The sequence below is a fragment of the Echeneis naucrates genome, chromosome 2 (assembly GCF_900963305.1).
Source record: "Echeneis naucrates chromosome 2, fEcheNa1.1, whole genome shotgun sequence".
NCBI classification, from domain to species: Eukaryota; Metazoa; Chordata; class Actinopteri; order Carangiformes; family Echeneidae; genus Echeneis; species Echeneis naucrates.
Window position 1 is genome coordinate 4,584,959 of NC_042512.1, and position 17,038 is coordinate 4,601,996.

Here is a 17,038-nt window from a genome sequence, read left to right on the forward strand (position 1 = left end):
GATCAGGAGGAGCATCAACTCATGAAGCACCAAGACCAGTTGGGCTATCCTGAAACTGAAGACCTGGACCAATAAAGTGAAACTCAGTCTTTACCTGCTTTTGTTGCAGAAGGTGATCCAGAACCAGATGGTTGGACTAGAGGACCAGAGAGGGAACCCACATCATTACCAAGTCCGGAACCCAGCTGAGACTGCCCATGAGATCCTGGAGTGTTCTGTCTGTGTTCTGTCTGTAATGGTTAGCACTCTGGACTCTGAATCCAGCGATCCAAGTTCAAATCTCGGTGGAACCTGAATCTTACCAGTGAAACACTGAAATTCCCTTGACATGGAGACAACCTGGTTTGTCCACCTGGAAGTGCAAGTTTTGAGCCTGTGTGCGATCTAATCAGGCAGTCAGTCTTTTCAGACACACAAGTGTTGACCGACACAGACGTAGTTTCAGAGACAGAATGCAGAGAAACTGGCAGTACTGATGCTTAGCTGCCTAAACTGTCTGTCTTGTAAACAGGACATCCTGCATTCAAACCCCAGCAGTGCTTCACTCTCAGTGGAGTTCCGGCTCATCACTTCCTGTATTACAGCTTTTACTTGCAATCTCTGGACAAGAGAAACAGTAATTTAGTGGTTGTTGCGCAGATGGAAATTTGGTGATTGACCGCTTTGCACAGGACAAAAACTTTGGTAAGAGTCCTGATGGTCAGCAACTGATATTGGCGAAATAACATAAGGACTCATCGAGGATTTGAACCCAGGACCTCTTGCACCCTAAGCATTCAAACCCCAGCAGTGCTGTGGTTCATACTTTACAGTTTGTTTTCAGTCAGACCTGCTGATCTGCAGTGATGGGCTGTGTGTGCTTATGGGGGGTGTAGCTCAGGGGTAGAGCATTTGACTGCAGATCAAGAGGTCCCCAGTTCAAATCTGGGTGCCCCCTGCCAAACTGCTTATTTTCACATGTAAACACAAACTGTTTGACTGTGATGTTTCTCATTTCAGCCCACCTGGTGTTGGTATCATCTTCCACTGCCTTCTTGAACTTTTGTCCACAGGGAGACAAAAATTATTACGCACCCTGCACAACACAGACTAACCTCAGGGGAACAGACCGCCAGCAAGGGCCCCTCAACACACCGGAGAAGCCGGAGCGCCCGGACACTCACACTCAGCTCACGATCAGCTGTGAACCGATCCAAAGAGTGCTGTAGATCTCAGGCTGATGGTTTGAAATTCCAAAAAAAATCACCAACTGCTCTCCTCAACACAGCATGAACCACAAAATTACAGTATACACTGGTCCAAGAAAGCAGCTTCATCCCTTCGATAGCTCAGTTGGTAGAGCGGAGGACTGTAGAGGCTGGTCGTTGAAATCCTTAGGTCGCTGGTTCAAATCCGGCTTGAAGGAGAATATTTATTTTCTTTTTCTCTTGTCCAGATACTGCAGCCAGGTACACATCCATTTGAAGTGAATGTGAGAGTGTGACGTATGCATGTTAGTTGTTGATGCTGTTCTGTAAAAATCTGATGCCCCCAAATGTTTCCCCTGGCGTCAATTTCCGATGTGATGGGAGTTCGTCAGTCAGGTTCACCGTCCTTGGAAAATGGAAACAACCTGGTTTTGTCCACTCTATACATATGAGGAAATGCAATATCAAAGTAACCATCAAAGGAGATGCTGATTCTGTGATGTCACAAAGGTTCTAATGACATCAAAGAGATCAAAGACTCCTCCCACTTTTTTGTCATGACCTCCACAGTAGAGTGCACTCTGTTAATGAAGCTCAAAAGACAATCATGGTCCTGCCAGATACCTTTGAGTTCTGCTGACAGAAGCAACAACAAAGCTGGAACTATTTGGACTGAACCTGGTTTGTCTGGATTACCTCCCAGGTTGGTTTGGAGGTCTACCAGGTCCAATTCTCTCCAGATGTCCCCAAACACACGCTTCCCCTCCAGGTTTGTCATCTCCAGTAGAATTCCCTCAAAAAGAGTTGGAAGCTGTGCTTAAAGCGAGCATTAACTTTTCTGACACACGTGTCAGGATGGCTCAGTGGTCTGAGGTGCCAGACTCAAGATCTTTCCTGCACAAATGGGCCTCGAACATGAAAGACTCATGGTTTCATTATTTCATAGATCAGTGTCACCTGTCACTGCTGTGGAGTCTATAATGTGAACCACTAAAGGGAAGAAGCTGCACCGCCTGAACAGGGACTTGAACCCTGGACCCTCAGATTAAAAGTCTGATGCTCTACCGACTGAGCTACTCAGGCTTCTGATAGCTGCTAAATTCAGATGAAATTAAATTAATTATTTCAGCTTGACTTGAACAAACAGCCCTGTCCCAGCCAGGGGTTGATCCTGCAGCTCATCTCTCTCTCTCTCTGTTTCCTGAAGGCCTCTCTGCCATTTACTAATTAAAATATATTCATAAAAAAACCAACATGTTTCTTTCATATGAAGATGAAATCTAAAGGCTCTCTGATCATCACATTGAGAAGTTCATCTGGTTTGTGATATTTCTTCATATGATAGTGAGGTAAAATGTGTTCAGTGGGATGTGTGTGTATCCAGCAGGACTGACAGCTTCATGTGGGATTCTCACAGAGATGATTCAAACCTGATCACAGTGATCAGTATGGATATACAGTATGTTTGCTGTCAGTGGAGGAAACTCTCAGACAGTTTGGAATTCTAATGTGAATGTCACAGACAGCATTTTTTGTCAACACTTGTTCTGATTATTAATGTTAAGATCCAGAAAGCAGCATGTTTGATTGATTGTTGTACCAACCTGAAGATGATCAGTGTTTATAGCTCATAACCTGATCACAGATCAATAATCAGCCATTGGAAGACGCTCTGAAACTTTCTTCTGCAGTCAGAACTCATCCACCTTCAGACTGGACATCTTCTGACTGTAGAACTGGAGCTTTTTATACATCTCACTGCAGCACAATAAAGTCCTCTGTGAGTATTGTGTGTCCCACAGTGTACATGACATCTGAGCAGCAATACTTCCACCTGCTGGAGATTTATTGTTACTACAGCTGTAAAATAAATCTATCAGAACATGAACTCAGTCTGTAGAATCCAGAAGATTAATGACACACTTTGTCCTGCTGTTATGGAATCAAATCCTACTTTAGGTTTTCTATATATTAAACTCATGAGCACTGTTGGGGATCAAACAGAAAAGGACAGAGGTGTGAAACAAGATTTTTCTTTTCTTTTAATTAACAGAAAAAATGTCACAACAAAGAACGATTTACATCATTCTGAAATATAACTCCAAAAAATGGACAAATACAGTCCCTGTTTAAGAAACGTTAACTAAGCATAAGGAGACTGAAGCTTAAACATTAATAAACAGAACATACTGACTCATAAATGGCACACTGTAATGTACAACATTTCCTGTAATAGAATATGCACAACTTGGGTCATGGGCTGATCAATCGTGCGCGTTGCATAATGCCCAGCTCTGCTCTGGATCCAGCCTGTGTACAAAATCAGGTGAATGTGATGGCTGATGATGACTGAGCTCTTAGTGTAACACATCATGGATTCTAGGTCTCCCTCATGAATGCCTTTTATAGTGGAACTAAGAATGTTCACGTACATAAAAAAGAATGTTCTTGTATATAAAAAGAAAGAATGTTCGGGTACATAAAAAGGAAAGAATGTTGATGTCCATAAAAAAGAAAGAATGTTCACATACATAAAAAGGAAAGAATGTTCATGTCCATAAAAAAAAGAAAGAATGTTCGGGTACATAAAAAAGAATGTTCTTGTATATAAAAAGAAAGAATGTTCACGTACATAAAAAGGAAAGAATGTTGATGTCCATAAAAAAAGAAAGAATGTTCACATACATAAAAAGGAAAGAATGTTCATGTCCATAAAAAAAGAAAGAATGTTCGGGTATATAAAAAGGAAAGAATGTTCATGTCCATAAAAAAAGAAAGAATGTTCTTATATATAAAAGGAAAGAATGTTCATGTCCATGAGAAAGAAAGAAAGAATCACTCTGCAGGTTACTGTCATATATCACCGCTGGCCGATTGTGCCACTGGAGCCTGTGATGTGTTTCTGCTAACACACGTCACAGCAGCACATCCAGCAGAAGAAGGTTCAGGTTTGAACCAGCTCGAGGGATCTACTTTCCTGTAGCTTACTTCCTGTGTTTAGTTCCAATGTTTACTGTGAGATCACTTCCCCCTGAATCCTGCGATTCACAGCTTCCACCAAATGGAGCCAAATAAGACACAAAACTTATTGTGATGTGAGTCTGAAGAGCTGCTGTCTTTGATACGTCACCTGATGATGTCATCTGATGATGTCACAATACTCACAGAATGAAAGTCTTTCCTTTGAAGCTGCTTCAAAGAATTTCCAAAATTACATGTGATTCAGATGTAAACACAAAGGCTGCCTCACTGTCACCATTCAGAGCAGCTGAGAAGATTATTGATCATTGATTGATTATTAATGATCAGCTCAGAACCAAACAGTGAAAGAGTTCTGCTCTCCAACACTCTGATCCCTCAATTACCGCTCCACATTATCCTGCTTAGTCACTCGTCACTCAGTCTTGTCTAACACTCTGATATTTCACGCTGACTGGTTTTGTGTCCAAAAGGCTTCAAAGACATCTTTCTGCCATTATCTCCTCCAAACCTTTGGACACAGCATCCAGGTTTCTCATAATGTGACATGGGTGTCATTACTGCTGTGAAGGTGGTAGTTTGGCCAAGCGGTCCAAGGTGCTGCATTCATTCTGCGGTCTCTTAGAGGGGTCGGTTTGAATCCCATCGCTACTAATTACCTCTATTCCTCTGAATGTAACCTGTTTACAACATCAGTTGAGTGTGATGACTGAGCTCTTAGTGAAACACATCACAGATTCTAAGTCTTCCACGTGACTGCCTTTTATAGCAGGCATTGCTTCTTAATGCTGAAATGAGTGACAAAAAGCTATGTCGGAAGTTTCAAGGTGCTAACATTTACAAACAGTTTGTACTAACATTCTCTGCTCCAAACATTTCGATGCAACTTTCAGGGGTCAGAAACATGTGGCATTATTGCAGGCAAGCTAGGGACAACATGTGGTAGTGTGGCTGAGCGGTCCATGGTGCTGGATTTAGCCTCCAGTCTCTTCAGAGGCGTGGGTTCAAATCCCACCACTGCCAAGCTTTGCACTCTGAGCTGACACTGTCCTATCAAAGCTAGCATTAACTTTTCTGTTTCCTCACTAGAGAGTGGCAGCTGGACACACGTGTCAGGATGGCTCAGTGGTCTGAGGTAACAGACTCAAGATCTTTCCTGCACAAATGGGCCTTGAACATGAAAGACTAATTATTTCATAGATCAGTGTCACCTATGACTGCTGTGGAGTCTATAATGTGAACCACTAAAGGGAAGAAGCTGCATCACCTGAACAGGGACTTGAACCCTGGACCCTCAGATTAAAAGTCTGATGCTCTACCGACTGAGCTACTCAGGCTTCTGATGGGTGCTTAATTCAATGAAATGAAATGAAATGAAATGAAATTAATTATTTCAGCTTGACTCAAACAAACAGCCCTGTCCCAGCTAGGGGTTGATCCTGCAGGTCATCTCTCTCTCTCTCTCTCTGTTTCCTGAAGGCCTCTCTGCCATTTACTAATTAAAATATACTCACAAAAAAACCAACTTGTTTCTATCATATGATGATGAAATCTAAAGGCTCTCTGATCATCACAATGAGAAGTTCATCTGGTTTGTGATATTTCTTCATATGATAGTGAGGTAAAATGTGTTCACATAAAAGCCACCTTTTTAAAAAAATTTCTGAATTCCAGGAAGACTGACTGCACATCTGAAAAACTCTGAAGTGGTGAATGCACAACTTCCTGAACTTGTTTTCAGAATTGCTCCTTTTCTTTCAGCTCACTTCTAAAATTTATTTTATTTTACATTTTCTTGCTGAGGATAAAGCAGAGAGGAGGCTTCATCAGACAGACAATTTGCATGCATTCATACATGTAGAGTGGACAAAACAAGGTTGTTTCCATTTTCGAAGGACAGAGTGGCAATATTTTTACAGGACTCCATGGAACCCTGCAGGTGTAGTCTCATGCAGATGTGAAAGGAATTTCAGTCTTTTAAAAGTGTGGGCGGTCAAAAGTCAACCAAAATACCTTTGTCCCGAAACACACCTTAAAGCAGGAGAGGTGAAAGAAAAGTGGTTTCTGTCAGAAGTACGATTTGAACCCACACCTCCAGGGGAGAGTGCGACCTGAACGCCAGCTGCAGAAGGAGCGTGTTGGAGAAATGTTGGAGGCCACAATCACGTACACAAAGTCCAAAATTTATTTAAAAGCGAGAATCACACCCCTAGACCAACAAGCCCTTGGTGAGTGGCTCTTTTTTTTTTTCTTTTTTTTTTTTTAAATAGAAAAAATTTTCCTTTTCATTCTGATCTTTATTCAAGCCTTCTTTATTGACAAGAAAGATCCAACATTAAGAACAGAACAGCTACACACAAACAAAGGAATCATTAACAGCCCTTCAAGAAGGGGGACCAGAGGGTGTGTGCCAACTACAGGGTCATCACACACCTGTGTGAAGCTGGCCCCCCACCCCACGCAAAATATCAGTGAAAAAGTCTGTCTCCTTTGTGTTTCGTCTGTGCTGGTTTGTATGGTATTATTTTTTAGCAAATCCACAGGTCACCCAGCCGTCGAATCCCATCCTCGTCGGTGGTTGCTTTAGTCTGTTTAAGTTGCAGCCTGCTATTCCAGTTAGAATTACCTATCCAGTCAGAATTATCCTCAACGTCAGCTGGTTAGAGCGTGTTGCTAATAACACCACAGTCATGGATTTGATCAGACTGTGATAAATGACATTCTCCATGTTTTCCCAAACCCAAATCTGTAAATATTAGTCAAAGGAGACAAGAAGAGGAGAGGGCTAACGGCTCCCTTCGATAGCTCAGTTGGTAAAAGCTGTAATACAGGAAGTGATGAGCAGGAACTCCACTGAGAGTGAAGCACTGCTGGGGTTTGAATGCAGGATGTTCTGTTTATAAGACAGAGACTTTAAGCAGCGAAGCATCAGTGCTGCCAGTTTCTCTGCAGTTTTTCTCTAAAACCACGTCTGTGTCAGTCAACGCTTGTGCTCCTCACAATTGTGTGTCACTTCCACAAAGGTTGAAAGCTGTGCTTCCTCACAACAAGAAGGTGCCCAGTCCTTTGAGGAGAAAACTATCCAGGCTGGAAAATGCTGAGTCACAGGAGGATTGCTGTGCATGGTTGTTGTGGCCGAGTGGTTAAGGCGATGGACTAGAAATCTATTGGGGTTTCCCCGCGCAGGTTTGAATCCTGCCAACAACGTTTGCTTCCTTTTATGGACCAAGTTTCCCATTTGGGGAGAGACACAGCTGAGTGCTGTTGTTCGGACTCATCTAAGAGGAGGAGAGCACTCACTGGTGCTCAGTTATCATTATCAAGGCCGGTGATAGGGACACACCTTTAGTTCCACTTCCAGGTCATGGAAGCAGTAATGAGAAGTCATTTCCACTGTGTGCTGTGCTGAAATAGCTCATTTGGGAGAGCGTTAGATTGAAGGTTTAAAGGTCCCTGTTTCAATCCCAGGTTTCAGCAGCTGTTGTGGGTCCTTTCAAAGACATTCCCTGAGCTTTGTTTTTTAATTATGGAGTTAAAGTCACTTAGTGTAACACATCACAGATTCTATGTCTTCAACATGAATGCCTTTTATACCAGGCATTGCTTCTTAAGTTAAAGCCGAAATGAGAGATAAAATGTTATTCAGGAAATTTCAAATTGTTTATTCCCTTCACCTGTAATACACCTCTGACCAACCACAAAGGGACTCCAACCCACAGCCTTCAGATCCAAAGGCAGACTACTCATCCTTTAGGCCACGTGGTCTCTGAGTGTGGCTGACTTTAATGTCCTGTTGTCAGTTTATCGTCTGTTCCATCGTCTCTACCAGCACTTGACTGGATCCATCTTGATCACTGAGCTACATCCCCTGCATGGTGTGGCAGCTTTAGCTTCTGAGATCCTGCGACAGGTAAAACTTTTGAGTGCATAAATAACAAAAAAAAGTGTTTTTGTCTTGGATGATAAATGCAATGTGCATTTGTGCTCCTTAGTTTTGGGGTTTGCTTCTCACTCTGGGTGCCATGAATTTTTCTCCCCTCATGGATTGTTAAAAAAAAAAAAAATTCTGTGATGTGTGTGCAAACTGTTAACGAAGCTCCAAAGACAATCATGGCCATGCCAGATAACTTTGAGTTCTGCCGACAGAAGAAAGAACCAAACTGGGCCAGGAGCCAAATGTTTGTTGGATCAGGAATCCTGAAATGTCTCTCTTTTGTGCAGTCAGGATTTCCGAGCAATCTCAGACTGTCCCTGTTTTACCAGCAGCCCTACAAGTGAATCTGTCTTTTTCTTTTGTCCTCAGTAAAACAAACTACATTTAAAAGCTTCACAAAGTGAACAAGCTTCCAATGACAACCGTCCCAAGTAAAGTCTCCATATTGTTCAACTTTTGCCCAAATGATTCAGTTGTGGAACTAATTTTCACTCCTATGCCGATGATCCCCTCCAACGAGACAACGACCTTTTGTTACTCAGTGTGATTCAACTTTGTTAAGATTTGGCAATATATATGAATGAATCTAATTTAATTTGAATCTGTGATTTTTGATTTGGTGGCATTCAGAATTTATAGTGAAACTAGTTGTGCTAACTCAGACGTGGCTGGATTTGTGAAGTAATGTCAAATCTGTAAATATTAGTCAAAGAAGACAAGAAGACAAAAGCACTAACGTCTCCCTTTGATAGCTCAGTTGGTAGAGCGGAGGACTGTAGAGGCTTACAGCGGAAATCCTTAGGTCGCTGGTTCAACTCCGGCTCGAAGGAGGTCTTTCTTTACATTGGCCTCATCTAGCAGAGTGATGAGTCTGCCTACAGACAGGAGGTGACCACTGTTGTATCACTTTTCATGTAGAGCAGCTGTGTTTTATATTGCAAGCAGCACTGAGTTTCTAACATTCAGGAAATCCCAGTCTTCCACAAGACAGGCAGAGATCCTGTCCACAAAGGAGTTTAAACAAAGAACATCCCTGTGTGGGCTTGAACCACCATCCTTTCAGATAACAGCCAAACACATTATACATTGCACCACAGAGACATGTTGAGAAAATAAAAGTGATGAACTGTGGATGGCAGCCTGGCATTGTGCATCAATTTGGAGAGCAGCAGCGGTCAGGTGGACAGGTTTCCTTCAGCAGTTCTGCCCTCTGTGAATACACCTGTTTGGTCACACCCTGTGTTGTTACTGTTTTCACCAGCTTGAGGAATTGGTTGTCACATTTGTTGCTGCTAACAACCTTTTCAAAAGAAAAGCTGTCACAAAAAGAACAACAGCATCAAACGCACGAGTGTTGAGCACAGAGACTTTCGATTTGCAAAGTTTAACAGGCTGTTGATGGTTTCCGTTTTTAACAGATGCCCCTTGACAAGCAGAGAGATCAGAACTCATCTTCCTTTCTTTTGGCTGGAACTACAAAGCCTCTTCAGTTTTCAACAGCATTGTCATCCATTGGAGGACTGTTTGGAGCTTCATCAGCCTCCTCACCAGGGTGAGCATTCTGGGAAGTAGTGGAGTCAGGGTCAGGTCCTATGACAGTTGTTGCATCAGCTACATCATCCTTTTAACGTTTTTGTTTTGCAGAACGAATCCTCATGTTTCCCTCAATGAAGGAAAGATTGGTTGGCACGAATGGGTAGGTTTTCATGTTTGAAAAGCCCATTTTTCATGTTTTTGAACTCTGCTTCAACAGCAGCAGAACTTCCACTGATGCTGGTGCTTCAGAAGAGTCAGAGTCAGTCGCGATGGTACGTAGAAGTTGTTTTGCATGTTCCACAGATTGTGACTTAAGAAGCTGCGCTATTGACCTCAAAAGGAAATCTTTAACACCATGTGTTTTATTTTTCAGGCAGTCTCACTGGCAGATCATCTTGATGCCGTGTGCAACATTTACCCTTACAGAACATGGGGGCAGTTTTGAAGGTTGATTCCCAAGCAAGACGTTAAACCTATTCAGATCAGCCAAATCAGAAAAGCCAATTTAGATTATTTTATTTGTATCTTTAGTTCAGATGTAGCAAAGCGCAACAATGCTGTCAATAAGGATCTTTCCCATTTGGGTTACTTGAAGTGATGGTGGCCACTGATGCAACACTCCGTAGCAGCACCACTCTGATGTACAGGGATGTATTTTGGATCTGAACCCCAACGTACGTGGCTGACCATCATGACTCTTACCAAAGTTTCTTTAGCATATAATAAACTGTCACATTAACTGTGCTGTGTGTAAATAATGAAAAAAAAAAAAAAAACGCCACAAATGTTCCATCAGTAACCATCAAAGGAGATGCTGATTCTGTGATGTCACAAAGGTTCTGACATCAAAGGGATGAAAGACTCCTCCCACTTTTTTGTCATGAACTCCACAGTCAGCATGGCTCGTTGGTCTAGGGGTATGATTCTCGCTTAGGGTGCGAGAGGTCCCGTGTTCAAATCCCGGACGAGCCCGTCTGTTGCCTTTCAGTCAATAAGGGTGCTAACTGTTCCACTATGGAGCTGTGTGAGGTTTGCTGTCTGGTTGTTAGTTGTGGTATCTTGGCAACTGAAGCAAGAGCAATGGTAGTTTTGTGGCTCATGCTGTGCTGAGGAGAAGGGATATTGGTGATTGACTGCTTTTCACAGGAGACAAACTTTGGTAGGAGGGTTAGATGATGGTCAGCCACTTACTTTGCAATATTTTCAGATCCTCTGTACATCTTGGTACTTCTTTGTACTACTTTTGTGGTGCTGACATAACATGATGTTTTATCTGTCACCATCTTTACTGGTCCATGATTATGATGCATATAATGATCTTCATTTGCACATGCACAGCGTGATTATATATATTTTTATCTTGGCAGGTGACCAATTGTCACCAGATATTTAGGATAATTCTAGCAGGAATAGCAGGCTGCAACAGGAAAAGTTCCAGTCAGACCTCTCGCACCCAAAGCAAGAATCATACCCCTAGACCAACGAGCCATTGACAGCAGGACATTTATGGCATTTAAAATGTAGTCAAACGTTTTCTGAGCATTGATCATACACTACAACATTTAGTATCCTTCCTAACCTATTCTCGCTTCTTGGAGATATTAAATATCTGTCCCAGTGGCCTAATGGAACTAACTGCTTATAAATGTCTCACTGGATCAAAAGCTTTGAGCTACGATAGGCTATGTAATTATTTAAGATTGAACATCTTACATTACTGACATCTGACATCTGACATTACTGTTTGATAAATTTAGTGACAACTGCACTTTGGGTCCATTCGGAGAACATGGGGGGCTGAGTGACTTCATCACCAGAAATTAAAATGTCTAACATCGATAAAACCGCAGCAGTACAAATAAGAGTTTTTACAGCGCAAATAAACGGTACCATTTCGCATCCATTCCTGTTCCATCAATAACCATCAAAGGAGATGCTGATTCTGTGATGTCACAAAGGTTCTATTGACATCACAGAGATCAAAGACTCCTCCCAATTTTTTTTTGTGCCCCAGTGGCCTAATGAATAAGGCACTGGCCTCCTAAGCCAGGGATTGTGGGTTCGAGTCCCATCTGGGGTGGTTTACAGCAGAGTGGCGCAGCGGAAGCGTGCTGGGCCCATAACCCAGAGGTCGATGGATCGAAACCATCCTCTGCTAACAGCTTTTTAGCAACAGCTAGCTGTTCACTATCCAATGTTCGTCGTTTCCTGTAAATCAGTGCTGCTTGAAAAACTCCTGACATTTTCCAGCTGAAGTCATGTCTCATAATGTAAAGGAACATTCAGTGTGTGCTCATGTTTATCTTTCTGCATTTTCCCCCTTGATGCGTGGGTTCAAATCCCACCTCTGACAGAAGCTGCTTTTCCTTTCACCTCTACTGCTGTAATGTGTATTTTGGGGACAAATGTATTTTATATTTTGTGCTCTCCATGTATGAGTCCTTTCTATCCACAACATCTAACATTAGGAGCAAGGCACTGCTGGGATTTGAACCCAGGATCTCATTATTTACACACAGCACATTCAGGACATTAATGTGACAGTTTATTTTATGCTAAAGAAAATCCTTTGTTATTTGTCACAGTGGACTTGGCTCATCATGTTTTGTTGACTAACTGGTATTGGAGTTTTAAGCTCCTTATTTAATCTTAATGACCTGACAACAACTTTGAAAGCAGATACAACACATCCAGATAACCTTTGAATTAAACTTCAACAGGTTTGATTGATATATGGACCTGAAGTCAGACGTTTAGGATTACTCTACCTAGAATAGCAGGCTGCAACATGGACAGCTGAACACAGAAGACAATGAAATGTGAACCCACACACAGGATACAGTAGATTAGCAGTCCATCGCCTTAAACACTCTGCCACCTCAGCATGCAGCGACCTGGACTGTGTGTGAATAGACGGATAGTTCATTGCTCACATTTATGTATCTATCAGCAATGAAGGAGAGAGTCGTCGGCCACCTCGTCATGTTTGTTGTCAATTTGTTGTCTGAATGTTAGACTGAGCAGCGGTTCTGCTTTGAGTGGCCTTTTGTTTTGATGAACGTCTACCACTGATCTACATCCTGTTTGGACCTTTACCTAACCACAGAGGTCAGTGAGCATCTGTTTTGGGTGTTATTCTGAATCACTGTCACACTGAATCAGATGGCAGAGGTTCCACTGAGATTTGAACTCAGATGACTGGATTCAAAGTCCACAGTGCTAACCATAAGATCAAAGAACACAGATGGGAAATGACCTTCTGACAGATTTAGAAACATTTGAAATGAATTGGCCAACACACATCACAGGAAAACATCCAGCAATGGGAAGGTTCAGGATCTCTGTCAGACACAAAGGGAGCAAATGTGACCAACAAAGCCACGAAACTGGTCAAGAGCTCACAAAGCTTTTTAACTGCATCAATAACACAGAGCTGACACTGTCCTATCAAAGCTGGCATTAACATTAACAACATTTGGACCTTTACCTAACCACAGAGGCTCTGAGCTGCTGCAGCAGGTGAAGAGAGAAACTGTCTGATGAATCCTTCTCTCTGCTCTGAGTTGGTAGGTGAGCATCTATTTTGGGTGTTATTCTTAATCACTATCACACTGAATCAGATGCCAGAGGTTCCACTGAGATTTGAACTCAGATGACTTAATTCAAAGTCCACAGTGCTAACCATAAGATCAAAGAACACAGATGTGAAATGACCTTTCACATCCTTTCACATCTGTAACAGACATCAACATGTAGAAATGTTGCTACGCCATCCTTGGAAAATGGAAACAACCTGTATTTGTCTACGCTACACATGTGAAGAAATGCAAATTTTGAGCCTATGTGCCATCTAATCAGGCAGTCTTTGTGTGTGGACTCACTTTGATGGGCAAATATGTACCGATGAGGATGGGATTCCAACCCACGCGTGCAGAGCACAATGGACTAGCAGTCCATCGCCTTAACCACTCGGCCACCTCCTCCTGTTAACGTTTACCTGAAGATGTGGTCTGAAGATGATCTTTAGCCTGAGCAGTGTTTCTGCTTTGAGTGGCCTTTTTTTTTGATGAACGTCTACCACTGATCTACATCTTCTTTGGACCTTTACCGAACCACAGAGGCTCTGAGCTGCTGCAGCAGGTGAAAAGAGAAACCATCTGATTTGAACCTGCGCGGGGAAACCCCAATGGATTTCTAGTCCATCGCCTTAACAACTCAGCCCCAACAACCATCAGCATTTGCCAGCCTGTATAGTTTTCTACTAAAAGGACAGGGCACCTTCTTGTTGTGAGGAAGCACAGCTTTCAACCTTTGTGGAAGTGACACACAATTGTGAGGAGCACAAGCGTTGACTGACACAGACGTGGTTTTAGAGAAAAACTGCAGAGAAACTGGCAGCACTGATGCTTCGCTGGTTAAAGTGTTTGTCTTATAAACAGGACATCCTGCATTCAAACCCCAGCAGTGCTTCACTCTCAGTGGAGTTTGCAGTGCATTTGCAGACACGTGCCAAGATGGCTCAGCGGTCGGAGGTGCCAGACTCTTTCCTGCACAAATGGGCCTTGAAATGGACATGAAAGAATTTCATTATTTCATCGATCAGCGTCAGCTGTGTCGCGTCAGTGACTTTGAGATTAATGCTTTAAAATGCAGGCACTGGATGTTTAAAAGGAAACTTTTTTACAAATGAACAGCGAGCTTGTACTCAGGTGATTTCTGAACACAGAAATAACACAACCAGCCAACCTAACACAGCTCCATACAATAAGAGTTAGCTCCCCTGACAACTGCAAGGCAACAGCTGGGCTTGTCCAGGATTTGAACTCTGAGTATTCGGTTCCAGAACAGCAGACAGGAGTTGGCTCAATCAACATTTAGGATAATTCTAGCTGGAACTGCAGACTGGAACATGAATAAGTCAATGTGTCTCTTTGGCGCAATCGGTCAGCGTGTTTGGCTGTTAACCGAAAGGATGGTGGTTCGAGCCCACCCAGGGACGATCTTTGTTTTTAAGCTGATTACAACCACTACATGTTGATGTAGTCTTTCCTCGACTACAGGCTGTAAAAAAGAAGTAGATAACCAGAGACCAAACTCCTCAACATGAAGTTGTGTGTGTGTGTGTGTGCATGTGAATTCATGCACATGAGTGGCAATTGAATTATTTTGAACTCTCTCGAAATAGCTTTGAAACCTGTGGCTGTTGTTAAAGCGGCCTTTTCTCAAAGCTTAGCTTCCATGCTAGCATTGCAGGGGAATTAGCTCAAATGGTAGAGCGCTCGCTTAGCATGTGAGAGTTAGTGGGATTGATGCCCGCATTCTCCACAAGACTTATGCTCTTTGGAGATACAACAACAAGTGAACTAATCACAGCAAGTCGTTGGTTTTTTTGTATGGATTCGTGGCAGAGGTTACAAAATTAAGCAGGTCAAGGAGGTCAGTGGATCAGTTTCTCTTGTCCAGAGATTGCAATGATAATTTTGTGGTTCATGGTGTTGATGCAGAGACAGAACTTCACAACTCTCTGACAGAGAAGCTGGATGCTGCTGTTGTGCATTTAAACTGGAAAATAGTGAGATGACACCTGTTGTGTCATTCTTTATACTTGTCTATGCAGAGCGGTGAATTGGTCCATAGAAGTCTAATATATCATCGAAGCATGTTAAAGGAACTGAGGTTCTAGTCCCAAACACTAAATTCTCATTATTAACTAAAGATGTGCCCCATATATGGCTCGAACTCATGACCTTCAGATTATGAGACTGACATGCTGCCTACTGCACCAAATGTTTCAAGTAACCCAAATAGGAACATTCCTTATTGACAGCATTGTTGCGCTTTGCTACATCTGAGCTAAAGATACAAATAAACTAATATAAATTGGCTTTTATTTTGAAATGCTTCTGTGGTGCGACTGCTCTTGTTCTTTCTGTAGCTTAAAGCGTTAACGAGTTGAAACGAGGCAAAACATATTAAATGATAAAAGTAAAAATACAAATACAGTAAAAAATTGGTCGGTCCATGGTGTAATCGTTAGCACTCTAAATCTGTCATTCATAACAGTTTTAGATTTAATTAAACAATTCAAGATTGTTGTGTGTGTGTTGTGGATGAAAAATCTGCATAAAATGGGAATATGATTGCTTGACAATGAAGGGTTAGGACTGAAAACTCTAAAGCCTGTGGCTCCCTGTGGTAGAAATGGACAGCAGTTGTTGGACTAAAGATAACTCAGCTGTTACTGAATCATCTGTACAGGCTGACTGAGTACAGCTGAGTTAGATGGAACAAACTTAAGTTTCCAAGGAGGACTCTGCTAATCATGTCTACTAAATGTTGTTTAAGAACAGTTGAGTAGAGTGCTGTGGATGTGAGATGTTGTAGTGTATGATCAATCTGATCCTCTGCATATACATGTACATCAGAGTGGTGCTGTGGCTTAGCTGGTCAAAGCGCCTGTCTCGTAAACAGGAGATCCTGGGTTCAAATCCCAGCAGTGCCTCATTCATAATGTAAGATAGACATGTAGATAGACACTTATACATCGGAAGTGCACGTTCTACCACTGAGCTGCATGCTCTGGCAGCATTAGCTAACCAGATAGCTTCTGAGCTCCTGCAACACTGATCTGTCTGATGAAGCCTTTTGGATGAGATGAGGACATTGATGATGCTGCTGAATTTAGGTCACCTGCACTTATGTCAACAGTCAGAGCTCCATACACAATAAGAGTACTGAAGAAAAATACTTTAAACATGAGCTCTGTGTCACATTCATGCAGCTTGTGTAGAAACAGTTCATTCCATCAGAATGAACCTTCACCTGTTAAGGTAACAGTTTGGTAACAGTCAAAGCTCCATTCACAACAACAGTCCTGCTTCTGTTTACCAAAAGGCTGCAAAGCCCACCCAGAGACCTGCTGTGTTTAGTTCACTTGTTGCTGTATCTCCAAAGAGCTGAAGTCTTGTGGAGAATGTGGGCATCGATCACAACAAGAAGGTGCCCTGTCCTTTGAGGAGGAAACTATCCAGGCTGGAAAATGTTGAGTCACGGGAGCTTTCCTACCTGTGGTTGTTGTGGCCGAGTGGTTAAGGCGATGGACTAGAAATCCATTGGGGTTTCCCCGCCCAGGTTTGAATTCTGCCAACAATGTTTACTTCCTCTTATGGACCAAGTTTCCCATTTGGGGAGAGACACAGCTGAGTGCTGTTGTTAGGACTCATCTAAGAGGAGGAGAGCACTCACTGGTGCTCAGTTATCATTATCAAGGCCGGTGATAGGGACACACCTTTAGTTCCACTTCCAGGTCATGGAAGCAATAATGAGAAGTCATTTCTACTGTGTGCTGTGCTGAAATAGCTCATTTGGGGGAGCGAACAAAAGGACCCACAACAGCTGCTGA

General features: G+C 42.5%; 10 non-coding genes across 10 annotated transcripts; 8 read left to right on the forward strand and 2 right to left on the reverse strand.

Moving 5' to 3' along the window:
• Positions 1 to 865: 865 nt before the first annotated feature.
• On the forward strand, positions 866 to 937 carry trnac-gca (transfer RNA cysteine (anticodon GCA)). The gene has a single exon. It is a non-coding gene; the product is annotated as a tRNA-Cys (tRNA).
• Positions 938 to 1,317: 380 nt separating this feature from the next.
• trnay-gua (transfer RNA tyrosine (anticodon GUA)) lies at positions 1,318 to 1,405 on the forward strand. Its single transcript is given in 2 exon segments — positions 1,318 to 1,354; positions 1,370 to 1,405. It is a non-coding gene; the product is annotated as a tRNA-Tyr (tRNA).
• A 792-nt stretch (positions 1,406 to 2,197) lies between these two features.
• trnak-uuu (transfer RNA lysine (anticodon UUU)) lies at positions 2,198 to 2,270 on the reverse strand. The gene has a single exon. It is a non-coding gene; the product is annotated as a tRNA-Lys (tRNA).
• A 3,160-nt stretch (positions 2,271 to 5,430) lies between these two features.
• trnak-uuu (transfer RNA lysine (anticodon UUU)) lies at positions 5,431 to 5,503 on the reverse strand. Its single transcript has one exon. It is a non-coding gene; the product is annotated as a tRNA-Lys (tRNA).
• Positions 5,504 to 7,291: 1,788 nt separating this feature from the next.
• trnas-aga (transfer RNA serine (anticodon AGA)) lies at positions 7,292 to 7,373 on the forward strand. The gene has a single exon. It is a non-coding gene; the product is annotated as a tRNA-Ser (tRNA).
• A 1,469-nt stretch (positions 7,374 to 8,842) lies between these two features.
• trnay-gua (transfer RNA tyrosine (anticodon GUA)) lies at positions 8,843 to 8,930 on the forward strand. The gene is given in 2 exon segments: positions 8,843 to 8,879; positions 8,895 to 8,930. It is a non-coding gene; the product is annotated as a tRNA-Tyr (tRNA).
• A 1,606-nt stretch (positions 8,931 to 10,536) lies between these two features.
• trnap-agg (transfer RNA proline (anticodon AGG)) lies at positions 10,537 to 10,608 on the forward strand. Its single transcript has one exon. It is a non-coding gene; the product is annotated as a tRNA-Pro (tRNA).
• Positions 10,609 to 11,643: 1,035 nt separating this feature from the next.
• On the forward strand, positions 11,644 to 11,716 carry trnar-ccu (transfer RNA arginine (anticodon CCU)). Its single transcript has one exon. It is a non-coding gene; the product is annotated as a tRNA-Arg (tRNA).
• Positions 11,717 to 11,722: 6 nt separating this feature from the next.
• On the forward strand, positions 11,723 to 11,794 carry trnam-cau (transfer RNA methionine (anticodon CAU)). Its single transcript has one exon. It is a non-coding gene; the product is annotated as a tRNA-Met (tRNA).
• Positions 11,795 to 16,064: 4,270 nt separating this feature from the next.
• trnat-cgu (transfer RNA threonine (anticodon CGU)) lies at positions 16,065 to 16,138 on the forward strand. Its single transcript has one exon. It is a non-coding gene; the product is annotated as a tRNA-Thr (tRNA).
• Positions 16,139 to 17,038: the final 900 nt, after the last annotated feature.